The sequence below is a fragment of the Macrobrachium rosenbergii genome, chromosome 29, assembly GCF_040412425.1.
Source record: "Macrobrachium rosenbergii isolate ZJJX-2024 chromosome 29, ASM4041242v1, whole genome shotgun sequence".
NCBI classification, from domain to species: Eukaryota; Metazoa; Arthropoda; class Malacostraca; order Decapoda; family Palaemonidae; genus Macrobrachium; species Macrobrachium rosenbergii.
The window spans coordinates 19,868,577-19,887,685 of NC_089769.1; positions in this window are offsets into that span (position 1 = coordinate 19,868,577).

The window sequence follows — 19,109 nt, forward strand, 5'->3', positions numbered from 1 at the left end:
TCAGACCTTTCTGGGAAAGAAGGAAGAGGAAGAGAGGAACCATTTACTAGAAAGTGTGAGATGATGGGAAACGAAAAACGAAAATTATGTTACCCTCCCCAAAATATGGTATGATGCCGATTAAAGTAATTAATGTGCAAACCCTGTCTTTCAGTGCTCTCTAAATTTGCTGAAAATTACTCCGTAAGTCCTTATAAGTACCTAGAAAGCGCCTCCTGGCCTCTGATATTCATACAGAGCAACAAGGTATTTGTGATTCCCTTGACCAGGGATATGAGTCTAGATCTCTCAAAATGGATTTTAGTACTGTACAAGCCTTTGACTTTGTTAAACCTACGGGTCCGTTAAGATTTAAAATTACACACACACACACACACATATATACACATACATACATATTATATATATATATATATATATATATATATATATATATATATATATATATATATATATATATATATATACCTTATATGTAAAAGTGAATGCTTGTATGCTTGTATATTTGTTTGTATTTTTGTTTGTCTGTATTTACACTACAGAAATCCAAACCGCTTGGCCAATCTACAGAAAATTTTGCATATGGCCATCATTTGACTCAACTTAGATAATAAGGCAGGTTTCAAACCCATACCCCTTCCCTTTTTCTAACTTATTTCCTTATTTCATGGGTAAATAAACTCTATAGGTTTATCATACCTAATTTCATGTACTCGATACCATACAAATATATTGTGGAAAATTATTTTCTTTCATGTGATTAATAATTTTGCATCAAGGTTTAGACAGTCACCACAGTAATACCTGGATAAAAGCGACAGTCAGCACAGTAATCCTTGAATAAAAGGGACAGACAGTACAGTAATGCCTGGATAAATGGGACAGTCAGCACAGTAATACCACCTGGATAGAAGGGACAGTCAGCACAGTAATACCTGGATAAATAGGACAGCCACCACAGTAATACCCGGATAAATGTGGCCGTCACCACAGTAATATCTGGATAAAATGGACAGTCACCACAGTAACACCTGGATAAACAAGACAGTCAGCACATTAATACCTGGATAAGGGATAGTCACCATAGTAAAGTCTGGATAAAAGGGACAAATCAGCACAGTAATAACTGGATGAATGGGACAGTGAGTACAGTGATACATGAATAAATGGGACAGTCACCACAGGATTACCTGAATAAGAGGGACAGTCAGTGCAGTAATACTTGGATAAATGGGAAAGTCAGTACAGTAATACCTGAATAAAAGGGACATCACCACAGTAATGACTGGATAAATGGGACAATCACCACAGTGATAACTGGATAAATGGGATAGTCATTACAGTAATACCCGGATAAAAGGGACAGTCAGTGCAGTATACTTGGATAACAGGGACAGTCAGCACAGTCATACCTGGATAAAATGGACAGTTACCACAGTGATCCCTGGATAAATGGGAAAGTCAGTACAGTAATATTTGGATAAAAGGGTCAGTTAGTATAGTAACTTCTGGATAAAAGGGACAGTCACCACAGTAATAACTGGATAAATGGGACAATCAGCACAGTAATATATGGAAAAATGGATAATCAGCACAATAATACCTGGATAAAAGAGCCAGTCAGTAGAGGGATGTGCAGGAAAATTTTTCCAGGTCCTTCAGAGTTTTCCCTGGCAAAGCCGGGTTAGTCAGGTAATATATATATGTATATATATGTGTATATATAAAATACATATATATATACATATATATACTAGCTGTATATATACTAGCTGACTAACCTGACGCTGCCCGGGAAAACTCTGAAGGACTCAGAAAAATTTTCCTGCACGTCCTCATACTGACTGTCCCTTTTATCCAGATATTACTGTGCTGACCGTCACTTTTATCCATATATTACTGTGCTGATTGTCCCATTTATCCAGTTATTACTGTTTTTCTGCATACTTTAGAAATGTTGAACAGACTGAAAATTTCATATTCATATTTACATGAACTAATATGGTAATATTTATTATAGGGAATGTTTAATGAAACTGTTTCTGTCAATATCTCTTACCCGACCATCTTCACAATGCTTTCCACCAAATTTATCCATTTCATTGTCTTTGGTTATTCACCAAGTAGGTTTGCTTTTTTTTCAGTTTACAATCCACCTGTCAAATCTGTAAGTTTCTCAGCAGAACTAAATACCAATTTCATGCTGTCAGTCCCACTGGAAAGTAATTTTTAATTGCTTTTATACGCTTCCTTTAATATACAATGCGAACCTTTATTATGATGGTGGTACGAACAGTTTTCTGCACTATTAGTATTCAGATTATGTTTAACTGTAAGGAGTAAATGATATAATATAGTACTGAATAAGACAATAGAGTAAATATTACATTTAGTCATTTGATATTTGTTTTTCCGAAAAACACGTGGATTTTTTACTCTCTCTCTCTCTCTCTCTCTGAGACCTGTGTAACTATCCCATCTCCATGATGTTCCCTTGGTTCCGTTTCCACTCTGATGTTCTCCATCTCTCTCCCTCTCCCTCTCTCTCTCTCCCTCTCTCTGAGACCTGTGTAACTATCCCATCCCCATGATGTTCCCTTGGTTCCGTTTCCACTCTGATGTCCTGCAATTCCTGCTTCCTCTGGAAGCTCACTGTCTTGTAGAATTTTCATAAAGTAACATCACATAGATGTCTGGCTTCATATCAGAGACTCAGACTCAGTCAATCTGAGGCCTGACATTATGCCATGTGTCTGGTTGTTCCATATTTATGGGCCAAGATAGTGCAGACTGAAGTGGTACTGTCCTTGGAGGCATCGACGCAATGTGGCAAACGATCAGCATGCGACACACAATTACCCACATGCATTGTGCGACCTAGTTGCCGCTGTCTGTGTAACTTGCTCTGAGCTTAACAGTAAAACTTGGTCATTCTTCCTTGCAGTCGTACCGATGTCGTTGTATCAACAGCGGTTGCAGTGCGGCTTTAACGTGTCATGCGTTATTGTCTGAGTTTTCAGACTTTCACTGCTGTTTCTGTAAATAAACTTTTATTTTTTGTTACCTTAATTTGCGTACCGGGTGCATTACATTTTTTTCTATTTTTAGCATATTAACCCTAACGCTTGCCCCATTTAAGTATTTGAAAATTTCGACTGATGTAGTAATGGTGAGGATAATAAAAGTATCATTTTCCCCCTCGTATCTCATTCCAATTAAGAAGCTGTCATGTTGCCAGGAGATTTATGGTGACATTTCAGCTAATTTATAAAATAGGGGAGGTGGCGCTGAGCGATGGGTGTCTAAAAAGAAGAATGGCGGGGGCGGGGAGGGGGGAAGGAAGGGGAGCTCGTCTGCCCTTCCATGTAGACACGTTCGTTGCTGGCGGTTTTTCCTTTTAGCTTGACTCTTAAGACTTAATTGAAATTTAGCCGTTATTAATTACCTCTTTAGCCTGCCACGAAGACACTGCACCAGCGTTTCTGCAATTATAACATAAATACTTGGGTATTATAGTTGTCTCTCTCTCTCTCTCTCTCTCTCTCTCTCTCTCTCTCTCTCTCTCTCTCTCTCTCTCTCTATATATATATATATATATATATATATATATATATATATATATGTGTGTGTGTGTGTGTGTGTGTGTGTGTGTCTTGCTTGCCCCGCGTGCGTGTTCATTGTGATGTGCTTCTGGGCCAGGTGATCATGATTACCTTTTCGCAGAGGAATCGGAACCTTTTCGGTAGTTTTGTTCAGCCACCTGTCTATATTAGCGTAAGCAGGGTGAGGTAAATGGAATAAGTTTATATTTTCCCAGGCTGATATTAATGAAGTTTTACAGCTTTTTCTGTATATAACTAGAATTAATTATATGGCGTGATAAAAAGTTATTAACTACATCAGCTTGTTACTGATTGTTCAGTCGATAACATGGTTTTTTCCATACCATGGAAGAAATTTTCACTGTGAATATGGACATATCTTCGATATTTTTTTGAAGTTTCTTAGTTCTCTTTCCAAACAACTTTGTATTTTGGCCCAGATTGGTTTACAGAACGAGTGATATTGTCAGGAGAATTCTCTTTCAGTGCCTTTTTCATCGTATTATACTTAAATACCACACTAATACTCAAATCTTTAGAGTAAATGGGTAATATCCTTGAAGTTGGCCTTACAACTAAATTTTTTTGATTAATTTTTCTCTGTTGTTTTCATAAAATGTTTTTCTTGCAGTTCCCCGTGCATCGTCTTATACAATATCGGGATGTTTTGATATCTTGCTATAGTTCTGTCATCATTACGGAAAATTGTGGTCGGTCTTACTGGCCTAGGAAATGGAAAAATTGGCTAAACGTTCATAGAAAAAAAAACTCCTTTTACCAGAAAAATGTAAAGTTTTTACTTAGAGAATATGATTTTATGGCATCGTTTCAAGATTTCTTTATAAAATAAAAGTTTGAGATGTTTAGAATCAACAAACTCACTCTCTCTCCGTTTTGAAAACAATTTTAGTTACAATTAGCAAACTTATGTAACATTAGGTCTGGTAAGTGCTCAGATTGGCTTGACTCATAATATAGGTTTAAAACTAATTGCGGAAGACATAAATTTTAAACCCCTTTAATAACAGTACGGCTTAGTTTCTCATTAATCCATCTTGTCACAGTCCATGGTCCCTCACTACACCTCCCGGTTACAGCTATAAGGGTGAGTTGGCAAAAGGCAAAGTTGCCTTTTGCAGTTTTTGTGTTGATCCGAAAGTACCCTCAAAATTAAAAATGCCATCAACAAAAATGCAATAAAGAACCCTCGCCATGCTAAAAGTGATATATGTAAAAAATGCAATGACTTCTAAAACCATTATTCATTTCCGTTGTTCTCATGCTCACTCACTACCCTAAGCTTAAATCTTCTTACTTTCATTCTTTTCGTTTAGAGATTCTGAGAGATCTTTAGTACCCAAGTTTCTTAATCATTGGTTTTTAACGTAGACGTAAGAGTCTTTGCAACCTTATACTGTATGACTGATCTAGTTCATCATCTTTTCAGAGCTGGTATTTCATTATTCTTGCACTCTGAAATTGAGCATTTAGCTGGTATTTGCGCAGATTAAAACTCTAAATGCTAGCTTTTCTGTTCCAAGCCAAGATCTGTCGTAAGAAGTAGGTTTGTAACAATAATCCAAGAAACTATTTCATATTCAACTGGGGAAATCTTCTACAAAGAATCTCCATTAATTTGGCCTTTGTTCATTTCGTCTCCTTCCCTTTCCGCAGCCTTAGTCGCTTTTATTTTTTGCATTATAAAACTACCGTTTCTTTTTTGGAATCAGAGTTCCGATTACCTTTTCCTGTCACAAAGATTATTGCTCCTCGTGTCGAAACAGGCCTGTCTCAGGGAAACTATGATAATTGACCAAGGTAAAGTCCCCTGCTCTCCTACCCACTGATTAACTCATTATTTCTGTAATGGCTCTAGTTAGAACAGACCTGATTGCCCTGCTGATCGAAAGAGCGATACTGGTTTATGAGTAACACCAGAAAAAAGGATGATGGTGGCTACATTTTGATGCAGATTATGCATGAACCCAGAATAGACTATTAGCTACATCTCTCTTGGGTAACTCTCTCTTTATCACAATTCTTGTGAACCCGGAATGGACAGTGCTAGGAAAAAGAAACAGGAATTGTGCCAATAGTTAAAAAAAAAAAGTGAGATTCGAAGAATATGAGTTTTTCGCTGACGGTTGTTATGATGTTTTCCAAACACAGAATTATCAAACAGACGTCACCGTGCTATTTTCTTTGACAATACTATAAATTCATTTCCGGATATTTTCTTAAGAAATTGAATTAAAATGAACTTCCATATCAAGGTAAGGTGAAAGACTGATGAATATTGTAGTAAGAAAGAAATAAAATCTAAAAGCATCCTGCTTCTTGAAACAGGATCTTGTGTTGAAATCTTCCCAATTTTACTTTGGTTGAAGTTAATGAAGGGAAACAATGGTACAATGTCACATCATTTCCTTGTTAATGCAAGCAATTTTGCATTATTAACAAAACCATTTTCATAGGTAAAAACACTCCCTAAACTAGCAAAATCCACTCTTTGGGATTTCGAATCAACCCTGGACAGTCCTTCACCCCCTCCCAACCCCCGCCCCAGAAAAACATGCATACACAAAAAACAATAGAAATATATGAAGACTTGCAGACCTAGAGGCATTCATATTAGCAATACTAGAGGGTCAAAGAAACGCCTAAACTTTAAGGCATGTTTTGGGTGTATCACTAGATTCATCGATAAGATGGTGATAAGGCTTCACACAGTCATGATATTGATATTGTCATATGGTTTAGAACCCTGTGGGAGGTTCATTTCAGAGAAATAAACAAGTAAAAAATGCGCCGAAGTTTCTTCGGCGCTATCCAGTTTTCTGTACAGCGTATAGTGCTGTATGAAACTCTCAGCCACGGCCCATGAAACTCATAGCCACGGCCCATGAAACTTTTAGCCACGGCTCGGTGGTGGCCTGTACTGTTGGCACCAGACACACGATCATGGCAAACTTTAACCTTAAATTAAAAACTACCGAGTCTAGAGGGCTGCAATTTGGTATGGAGGGTTGATAATCAACATAATTTGCAACCCTCTAGCCTTAGTAGTTTTTAAGATCTGAGGGCGGACAGGAAAAAGTGCGGACGGACAGACAAAGCCATCTCAATAGTCTTCTTTTACAGAAACTAAAATGTAAAGGAAAAAAAAAGGAGACGTGAAAAGGCGTAGTTGAAGAAGACTAAAAGGAAGATGTGGAAACATGACATAAAAAGGAAAGGATTTCGCTTAAGCGCCATCATCAATGAGGATTCTTGTTAAGAAATGCAATTAAATGTCAATGCTAAATGGAGTTACAAAATTTGGCGCACGTGATTCAATTCGACCTGATTCGGCTAACATGGTCTCATCCTCTTTGGTGCCCTAGGCCTTAACAGGTGATCGCGGCTGATACCTCTACATTATAACGCTTAGATTCAAATGTTTTCAGAATTTCTAACCAATTAGAATTGCATAAATCATTCTAAGCTAATCAGAATTTTTTAGAGGGTACCATTGGATCCTAGGCTATTTAGCGAAAGTCAGTTAACAGACCAAGTAATGTTCGCAGCCGGATCTTTAAGGATTCTACGTTTTTTTTTAGTTTTCCTGTAGAAGAAACTACTGAGGTGGCTATTTGTCTGTTCGTCCGCACTTTTTCTGTCCGCCCTCACATCTTATAAACTACTGAGGCTAGAGGGCTGCAAATTGGTATGTTGATCATCCACCCTCCAATCATCAAACATATCAAATTGCAGCCCTTTAGCCTCAGTAGTCTTTATTTTATTTAAAGTTAAAGTTAGCTCCGATCATGCGTCTGGCACCGCTATAGGTTCCAACAACACATGCCACCACCGTACCGTGGCTGAAAGTTTCAGGGGCCGCGACTGAGAGTTTCATACAGCATTATACGCTGTACAGAAAACTCGATTGAGCCGAAGAAACTTCGGCGAATTTTTTACTTGTTTATCATAACAAAAGAAAGATCCAAGCAACATCAACTTGGTTTGGATATTTTCAATGGCATCCATTACAAAGAAACTTAACACCAATGGCCTTACATAAACTTTTTACAAAGTGATGAATCTATGGCTTTTCCATTATGACAGTTTTTTTTTACCTCCGGCTATTTCCATAGGTCTTAGACGTGCGTGTCGATTTTTAATAATATTTCTTCTAAGTTTTATGGTTTTAGACTTGATTCTTTCTGGAAACCATGGATTTAACCCTGCATCAGAAATTTATGGTTGTAATTGAATATTTTCTTCTATCCACCTATATATATATATATATATATATATATATATATATATATATATATATATATATATATATATATATATATATATATATATATATATATAATATATCTTATATATATAAACAAACACAGTATAATGCATATATACAAATTCTTCCCAAACAAAGACTTGCATCAATAAATGCGGATACATAAAACAATCAACGTACTTTCTACCAGCATACCACTTTTTTTTTGTTGGGGGTAACAGATACAATAGAAATTTTGATTCTGACACTGTAAGAAATCTTGGTTGTGTATATGGGATCCCTATCATGGTTCTACCGTTCAATTTAGCAGTTCTCTTGTCGAAAGTCCATATCCATCCAGTTACGACTTGCAGAGAGATATTGAGACTGGATGGCGCATCAAACACTAAAAACGAAAAACTCACGAACGATATTGTCTGTTTTCGAGGGTCATACCTATTGCACTCTGCAGCAGAGAAGGGGACGTGAAAAGGTATTAATAAATGTCTCAGTAAGGAAAGGAGATAGTTATATTGCCAGTATTTCATTCACCGACTTTGCCAATAGAGACAGAGAATAACAATAAAAAAAGACGTTAAAATCAAGTGTAGCCTGAAAGATCGTTGAATTGAATTGAATGCAGAATTTAGGGCAAAGGCCAAACACTGGCACCTATGAGGTTATTCAGCGCTGAAACGGAATTGACAGTAAAAGGTTTAAAAGGGGTAAAACCTTTCAGTTGCACTATGAATAAACTGTTAGCAGAGGGTGGAAAGTAAGATGGAAAAAGAGAATATGAAAGGAGGTACAATAAAAGAAACGAAAGGGGTTGCAGCTAGGGGCTGAAGTAATGCCTACAATGCACCGCAAGAGGTGCACTGACGGCGCTAACCCCCGGCGGGGTTGTGAAAGACCGTGAATCGTGTTTTGTTTTGGTTATGGCCACTCGTGTTTCTTGGCTGCTGGTGTCATCGCTCTTGGTAACGATACGATAAGTGTCAAAGACCTTCATATTGTTGACAGAAAACGCTTTCATATGAATCACTCAAATTTGTCTGCTGTTATGGTTCCACTTGTCCTATTTAACCTTTCCTTAATGGAAATAAATAGAATCAAGGTTTCACGTTACAACAGCAGTCAATTGAAGCTTATGGGGCTAAGGGCATAATAAGCATTATTGTTTTCATAATTTTGTTGCCGCTCTCCTTGCTGTGCTTCCGTTAGTGATGCAATGATAAGAATTACTCTTGATCATCACTTTTGCTATATGAACGTATTTGCATCATCATCCATGTCTTTCTTTCTCTCTCATTCTCCCTGCATACATATATACATACATATATATATATACATATATATATATATATATATATATATATATATATATATATATACATATATATATATATATATATATATATAATACATGTATACATTATATATTTTTATTTATTTATTTATTTAGTATTATCGCAAATTGTTTTCTTCCGCAGACGTGTAACAGTGAATGAAATATTAAAAAATCATTGTACTTTATCAGCGTTCCACTTTTTTTTTGGGGGGGGGCCGCCAAACAAACACAAGAAACATTTTGATTTTCAAACAAAAAGAAGGGCCAGGGACTAATGGCATAATAACCCTTGTTATCTTAATTATGCTGATGAGCCTTATGGTGTTCGTTAGTGTTGCAATGCTTGCCGTGATTGGTATGGATTCTGATTCATCAAGATTGCTCAAACACCTTTAATCCTCGGAATATGATTTCACTAATCTTTAATATTAAGTTTCTTTAATATTAGGAAGTTTCTGAGGCCCATTGGTTTTCATGTTTTTTACAGTTTCTTATTGCTTCGTGTTATCCTAGCTGGCCCGCGTTCAAATCCCGACCGGCCAATGAAGAATAAGAGGAATTTATTTCTGGGGATAGAAATTCATTTCTCGCTATAATGTGGTTCGGATTCCACAAAAAGCTGTAGGTCCCGTTGCTAGGTAACCAATTGGTTCTTAGCCACGTAAAATAAATCTAATCCTTCGGGCCAGCTCTAAGAGAGTTGTTAATCAGCTCAGTGGTCTGATTAAACTAAGGTATACTTAACTTAATACTCTTGTGAGCTGAGGCCCTTCATAAACATACTATGATACTTAATTTTATATCATGTAACCTGTTTTGGGTCATTGGTCCTTCCTCTACGAGAACACTGCTCCTGCCAGAGGTTTATCTCTTTTAGATGGAGTGGTTTCGTGGTGGTAAAAGTTTTTGTTTCCTGACACTAGTATCAACGGATGGTCTCTCGTTTGTCAGTTTTTCACAGGCTGCATTGTAACGAGATCTTTCGCTATTACAATTAATCCCTGATCCTCTTTTTCTGGTGAGAGCGAACAGATCTGCTGAACGACAGCACCGATATGCAGTTAATGTGCCTCGCTGTCGAACTTCTCAGTTCCAGAGGTCCTTTATTCCTCACACTTCAGTCTCCCTGAGGATGTTGTGCAATTAGAACCTCAAAAGTTCAAGAGAAGATGCAGTGCATTAGTACCCTAAAACAATTCTTCTTGTACTGTTAATAATCTATTTAGATTTTTATCCATTTATTCATGAATTTGTTAATCTGTTTTCTTCTAATAATTAATCTCTTCTTTCTGTATTCCCATTAATCTTCTACAATTTCTTTCAGATAAACACCATATTCTGTAGAAGCTTGAACTTCACGTCAATGACCCCTATACGCCTGTACCATATGAACAGGGTTCATCTTCTGAATAATAATAATAATAATAATAATAATAATAATAATAATAATAATAATAATAATAATAATAATAATAATAATACGTAACTCTTCACTTTAATATATATCAACATAGAATCCCCGGATATTCACATTTCAATTTTTAAAAGACAATTCTGTTCTTGCCAAACGAGGCACATTTCCTGGTGACCTGGTTCTCGAAACTTGAGGCGCCACTTTAGCATAAAGATGCTAATCCTTGCTAAATCTATTTGCATGATAAAATATACATCGCCAAAAATCATATTTTATATAATTACGAGAGAGAGAGAGAGAGAGAGAGAGAGAGAGAGAGAGAATAATAATAGTAATGAAAAAGTATTTTACATATGTCACCAATAATATAAAGTAACGAATAGGGTTTTGGAAATAATGCAACTTATCTAGAAAAAAAATTCCTTCAAAGATTAAATTTGCCTCATAGGTAATACCATACTGATTTCTAAAAGATAAGTTTAAAAAGTATATATATTTATTCTTTTCCCCTAATATTACTATTAGCCTGAAAACGGAACTAGAGGGATGCATTCAGCTATTGCTTTCTTCTACGTAGCCTGTGTATGCTTGTTCGTCTGTCATTGAGATCTTATTGACAAACTAGATTTATAAGTACAACGGAACTCCAAACAAACAGATGGTAAGGAATTAGTCTTAAAAGACATTCCTGTCATAAGATCAACTGTTCTGAGAATTGTTCTCAATATACAAGCTGAACCGGGGAATATAGTCATGAAATGTAACATAAAAGAAAAAGTTTGTCTAAGGAAAACACTTATCTTTCTCCCACCTCTCTTAAATACGCAAAAAATGTGCAATGAAGAGATCACGGTAAAATTTGCACCAACAGCGAAGCAAACCTTCAGTATTAACAGAAGTCTAGGATGTCGTAACTGAATATAAAGCGATACATTGTACAGTACACAGAAACCATTAAAGCTAGCGCAACCACCGATGCATATCGTGATTACATTTCGAAACCAACGAAGCGTTCCCCGAGTTCCCATGTCACGATGTGGAACATGAGCTTACAAGCTCTGAAAAGACTCATTCTTCGTATCGTAAATGGAGAACTTGTTTCAAATATTTCATCTCCTCTTGGACGTTCAATATCACTGAAAGATTGCACGTATTCTGAAAACAGATTGCGAAGATGAATTCATTTTTCTAAATCGTGCATAATATTGGTGTTGAGTTTAATCATTATTGTTATAGGCTAAATGAGATTAAAGTTCTCACAATTTGAGAAGCTATGACCAAAGACAAAACTCACCTAAAGTCAAGTGATGTAAAAATATATGACTATTCAATGAAATAATCATGCAAAGTATTTTTTGATCATCATAAGAATTTTTATACGGCAAGTGAAAAGTGTCCTTACCAGAAGTGCGACACTTTCTCTTTACACTAAGTGCTTTGCTCGAAGCCAAGCAGCCGAGGAAAAATTGACTGAAAGCAACTTGCACTGCATTGGTGAATTTAGGTCTCATGCTTTGGTTCCTATGTCATACACCCAGACCATGTATACTTTCACCACAGTTCATATGACTAAGAACTGTGCTGCTTTTTATTGTTAATTAGGATACAACCCAACTTATTATTTTTGCCATTTTGGTCAGTTCACTCAATTTTACCTTTTGATTTTTTCGCAATATTATGTGATCACATCACTATAGCCTTTACACCAGAATTTCCGATATAAGTCTCCTCAGTCTTGAACTCTTTCCGCATAAATTTCCATCTAGGTTTTGTTTTCATTAATATATTTTCTCGATGACTGTCTGGGAATTCCCACTGGTCTCTGTCCTGATAATTCCAGTTCTGCTACCTCCCTGAAGAAATTGTTCCTCTCATCCTCAGAGCATCTCACCCTTGAAATTTCTTTTTAAAAGTACAGTAACAATCTCTTATCACTTCGTTCAGCTTATTGCTACATTTTTTCATACTACCCTTATAAAAAGGATACACAGTCACGTATGGAACACAGGTAACAGAAATGTTCAAATACCTCAACTCTCTCTCTCTCTCTTCTTTCTTTTTTTTATACTGTTAGCTTTCCTGCATTTCAAGCATCCTGCATCCTTTATTCAAATTACATTTCTCAATCCTAAGTATTTCCTGTGACACCATCAACTACATTCATTACCTAGACCTGCATTCATCCCAGACTCCCCGAAAAATCTGCATGACCAACCACTTAGGCAGCACATTGCTTTTTTTTTCCCTCACGTTTAGCTGTTTTAAGAATATATTGTTTAATTACAGATTAATTCATTATTTCTGTACAATATATCTCAGAATACTGTTGTTTTCAGGTCCGTGATAAAAAATGTTGATTCCCTCATCAAATCAATATATACTGTATATGATATTTTCGGTAGCATTGCTTAGCAAAAGTTCTGAAAGCACGATAGGAAAATATGATTTTTTCCCGCCATGCTCAGCATCTTGCAAACAAAGCAACGGCAGAAAAGGATAGTAAAATCAATTCGTTTTATTCTAAGGCTTTGAAACGATACGTATAGAGAATTGTTGAATAAGGGACACTCTAAGAAAGTATCTTTGACTTATTTGAAATGAATTTGTTCTTAAAAGGACAAAATACGAAAAAGTACCTTCCGAATCGATAGGTTTAGGCCTATCGTTTGTTTAACCAAGATTCTCTCCCGTTTTGTTACCAGTTACCATTCTTATAGGCTATTTGTTCTTGGCATGATGATTCGATAACTGATACCACAGAGAAACTATTTTTATATATTAGGAATTAAGTTGTACTTAGAATAAGGTTTAAATGATATAGCATGTTGCCTAACGAGTAGTTTGAGGGCATTTGTCTATCCTAGGCTACCAAACTTCACTTTCTTGTTATTAGCAATCTATGGGACAAATAGTCCGATGAAAACACATAAACCAGGATTTGCTACGCATATTTTCACTTTGAATGAATAGTAGATGTTGTTTTCTACGACTTGTTTATGTCGTCCTGAAGTACACACTCATAGTTACATGTTTAACAGACGAGACGTGTTGAGACAACCAATAGGCTAACCAATAGGCATCTTACTACCAAGTATTTTTCATATCGAACTCTATTACTTTATACAATATTATGTGGCATATATAAAGTTCATTGTGCTCTGATTTCAAAACTGAAATCGCCACTGCACTCATGTATCACAATATGTTAAAATATGTTAAAATGGCATATGCAACAAGCAGTATCTAGTAACTATTCGCTAGGCGGCACAGGCGCACGATGTGCCATGGTGACAGACTGGCAGTTTCTTAGATCACTCGGTTACGGGGAGAGATAAACGTACAGAATGTCAAGTTGCCAGTTAGTGATTTTTTAACGAAATCCTATGCAGTCATATAGCGTCACTTTTGAGCATAGGTGTACAAATGATGTGCCTAACAATAAAACAGAAATGTGGCAACACCGCTCTTATGAGATTGCTTTTGTTATACCTCGATAGAATTGCAAAAGGGAGTTAAAACATTTTCTGTTTTGTTATTTCTGTTGCTATTTCTATCAGACATGTTATGAAATATAAATTTTCCAGTGTTTAAAAAAATATATAAATATCCTATCATGTTGTAATGTGCTTGTGAAAGAATTTTGATAAATGAAGAGCAGAAACCCACGCCATCAGTTAACTGGAAAGGATTATACTCGTAATTTGATATAAGTATATGTATTGTTTCTAGAAAGCGTCATTAGAACATTATTCACAAAGTGTCCATGAAAACTTTTAAGACTGAAGTAATATACTCTCTCACTAATGTAGACAAATAATAGATCACCAGAGACATTGATACTGTGTATTAAAGAAGAACAGCAAATCCGTGTGTCCGAGATGTTTCCTCTTTGAATACTTTTCAAAATTTGCAGAAAATATCTAAAAGTTAATATACGAGGAAGCCAATAACTTCGCTAAAGGGACGAGATGAAGATCGAAAGTACACATCCTCTGCACAGCTCTTGGGGGTTCAATTCGGATCCACTGAAAACCGGAGAGCCAGCCGACCCAAGTAAGTTGTGAGCATCAATTAACCGTCGGAAGTGGGCATCAAGTGATGAATGTGATGAATAATCCAGGTAAACTGGAATGTAGATTCTCCGATGGTTTTTATTTCATTCAAATATGTAGCGAGATTCTTGTGACTAGCTGAACCGTCAGTTTTAGCCTGGATTGTAAAAATGAAAACTGAAGACACCTTGATTTTCATAATAATTTAATGGGTATAAAAATGTCAAGGGAAATATCGTGAAAAACCCTTATATATATGTATGTAGTCCCGTGTTAAGAACTTAGTAAAAATATATATATATATATATATATATATATATATACATAACTATATATAAAATAAATATATATATATATATATATATATATATATATATATATATATATATATAACATAACTATATATAAAATAAATATATTTATATCTATTCAAATTATTTACATATATATAAAATATATATTTATATTTTCAAATTATATATATATATATATATATATATATATATATATATATATATATATATTTATATATATAAACACACACACACACACACACATATATATATATATATATATATATATATATATGAATGTATGTATATATATGTGTACGTATACTGTATATAATATATATGTATATGTGTGTGTGTGAGTGTGATACGTATGTTTCAGCGAGCGTGCTTTGCTATACGTATAACATTGTCAGAAACGATTTTTATATTTTCCTACGCTTGTGTCATCCATCATTGTACGAGAATAAACCTAGTTGAACGAGGAATGCAATAAGGGTATAAAGTGCCAGCTCTTGAGCAATAAAATTGAGAAAATTCCATTAAACTTTTATCTTCTTGAGATCATGACTCCCCCCACCTTTTTTTTGAAGGATTCTTCGAAGATTAGCTATATGAACGTGGTCATTTATTGAATTTTCATATTAGATACGTTGAAAATATTTCGAGCTTTACAAAATTGAGAGTAATGTAATATTTAGTTCAGAAATTATTTTTAGGACTTCATTCAGCACCTCATTTAGGTTTATGAGATATTCTCGCAATGCGTGATATTCTGAAAGTTCTCTTTCATTACAGCCTTTCAAAGACTCTTTAATATTATTTCGTTTGGTGCCAAGAATTTTAATTCGTGAAGATTCTCAACCCCTTTCTCTCTCTCTCTCTCTCTCTCTCTCTCTCTCTCTCTCTCTCTCTCTCTCTCTCTCTCTCTCTCTCTCTCTCCCCTTGTCTTCTCATTTTCAATTTCCAACGAGACATCTCTTTAATTATTGTAGTTCCTGTACATGGCAGTTATAAATTTTCCATTTCTGAATAAAACTTTGTTTTGGGAATTTTACATTTCATGTAACAATACTGTACTGATGTTATCTCGGAAAAGTTTAGAGGAAAAGTCTACCTATCATTTCCAAAACGTTCGGGAAAAAGTATACAGACTCTTCTAAATCTGACTGTGAGAGTTCCAAAGCTCAATTTTAACGCTGAAGGTCCCAAAATTGCTAAAGTTCTAATGACCATCAATTAATTTAGCTCAAGTATTTTTCTCTTATTTTGATGACGGAGGCGAATACTTTTCGCTCATTTCCGATCTGGGTGTGTCATTTTTCCTTTGCATAAGGGCAAAGGTGATAAAGGAGACTAAGGCATAACTTTGCTTAATATATCTGAGAAAGTAAGACAGAAAGCATTAGATCTGATTAGATAAAACAGTGAGTTTAGACACGGAAGAGGGTGTGGGGATAAAGTGCTTGATGTCACTTATGTGAGAAGTTTGAAAGTAGAGGGAAATAGCTGTGTGTGCCATACATGCACCCAGGAAATGCACGTGACAGTACTAATATGGAGGCAATGTTAAAAATAAATTGTTGAGAACGGTCTAAAATTTTTATGCTGGCAGTAGAGCATGTGTTGGAGTTTGTAAGCAGAAGATTGACTGGTTTGGTGTAAAAAATAAGGTAGAGACAAAGGTGTTTATGTCTGCGGCTGTTCTATATCTTTATGGATGGAGTGATGCAAGAAGTCGCAGAAAGAACAGTAGACAGGCACAAAGTTGTTGGACAAAAGGGTGAGTCATGAAACAAATGTGTCACATCTGGTGCTCGAGGATGATAGGGTACTGACTGCAGATACTGATGAAAAACTGCAGAGATTAGTGATATAGTTTGAAAGCACTTGCCAAAGGAGAAAGTTTGATAGGAACATGATCAAGAGAAAAGTTATGAGTAACTATGAAGATGGAAGAGCAATTGTTCATATGGATGGTAGATTCATTTAATTATCTAGGAATAAATACTTTGGATGACAGTCGGACAAGAGAAGAGGTGAGTCACAAGGTAGGTAAAACCAGAGCCGCAACTGGATGTGGGCAAGAGGGTAAAAGGAGAATTGAAATTTCTATGACAACCAAAGCTAGAATAAGTGAAGGGATTATTGAGCCAACTCTGTTCTATGGAAATGAAGGATAAATATTGAATACAAATGATTAAATGACAAATTGTTTACAAAGAATTTTTTTATAAGAACTGTAAGAGCAATAAATGTGGAGATATGTAGTATAAGGGTTAGCATAGGTGAAAGTGTGGCTCAGTGTTGTGAGATAGTTTGGTCACATGGAGAGAATGGGAGATGATCTGTTGATGACACAAATATACAATTCTGAGGTGTTTGAAGGAAGGCAGAGAGGAAGACCTAAAAAGTGGTGGATGGTTTATGTAAAAGAAGAACTGGCAATCACCGTCCTGGTGTGTTCAGGGAGTTTCGTCTTGCTCTTGGTAAGGCATTTGTGCATATAGGTGATGCAACACCAGTTGCAAAATTTTTTTAACAAACTTTGCAACTGGTGTTACATTCAGCAGTTTAAATGAGAATGTGGTTGTGGCAACTTCTTTTCTGCTCTGGAAACACGCTTGTTAGGAGCAACGGCTCAACGCGCAAATTTATATATTTAGTTATATATTCATATATGTTTGTATACATAATATATATATATATATATATATATATATATATATATATATATATATATATTTTCATATATATATATATATATATATATATATATATATATATATATATATATATATATATATAATATGAATAAAAGCACGTTAAAAGAAAAAAAATATGAAAATGTGGTTGTAGTAACTTCTTTTCTGTTCTGAAGAAACCCTTTTTAGGGTCGAACCAGCGACGGACGTAACTACAGGCTCAACCAGTGCATATTTATATATTTAGTATGTGTACATACATATATATAATATATATATATATATATATATTTGTATGTATATATATATGTATTACATTTATATATTATATAAATATATATATATATATATATATATATATATATATATATATATATATATAATACATACACATATATATAAATATATATGCGCGTGTGTGTGCGTGTGTACGCACGTTGGGACGTTATCCCTAACAAGGATGCCTCGAGAACAGAAATGAAGTTTCCACAGCCACAGTCTCATTTAAACTTCTGAATTGTGGATGAACGCCGTTTGCAAAAATCTTTACAACAGGTGCTGCTTCATACAGATACACAAATACATACATACAAATACATATATATATGTATGTATATGCATATTTATACATATGTATAAACAGTATGTATGTATTTGTGCATCTGTATGAAGCAGCACCTGTTGAAAAGCTTTTGCACACAACATGGCGTTATCCATTCATACAATTTAAATGAGACTGTGGCTGTGAAACTTTTGTGCATTTCTGTTCTCACACACGATCCACAACCTTGTTAGGGATAATTTCTGTCTCAACCTTGTTAGGGATACACACACATACACACACACATATATATATGTATGTGTGTGTATGTATATATATATATATATATATATATATATATATATATATATATATATATATATATATATATATATACATATACATATATATATATATATATATATATATATATATATATATATACAGTATATATATATATTTATATATATATATATATATATATATAATATATACGAATAAATATATCTATATTGTTATCTATATTGACAGTGATCAAGCACCTGGTTATTACACAAATAGGTCAACAAATCTGTTGTACAAATGATACCAAAAGTTACCTCACATCGACCAGATACTTGAAACCTCTTAACAAAGAGTCGACTGAATCACTAAAGGTACAATGATCTCATAAACTTACTTATCACTGGGGAAAATCAATGCAATTTTATCAAGTTATGGATGAGGTAATGTTATGATCTCGCTTTTCGAGATCGACAGGTTCTGTAAAATAAACAAGCAATTGGGCTGTAATGACTGACGAGAGGTGACAAAAACAAAGGAGAGAGGAGCAGAACAAATACAAAAAAGGTGACCTTAAACTTAATTTATTATTTACAGTAATTTACATT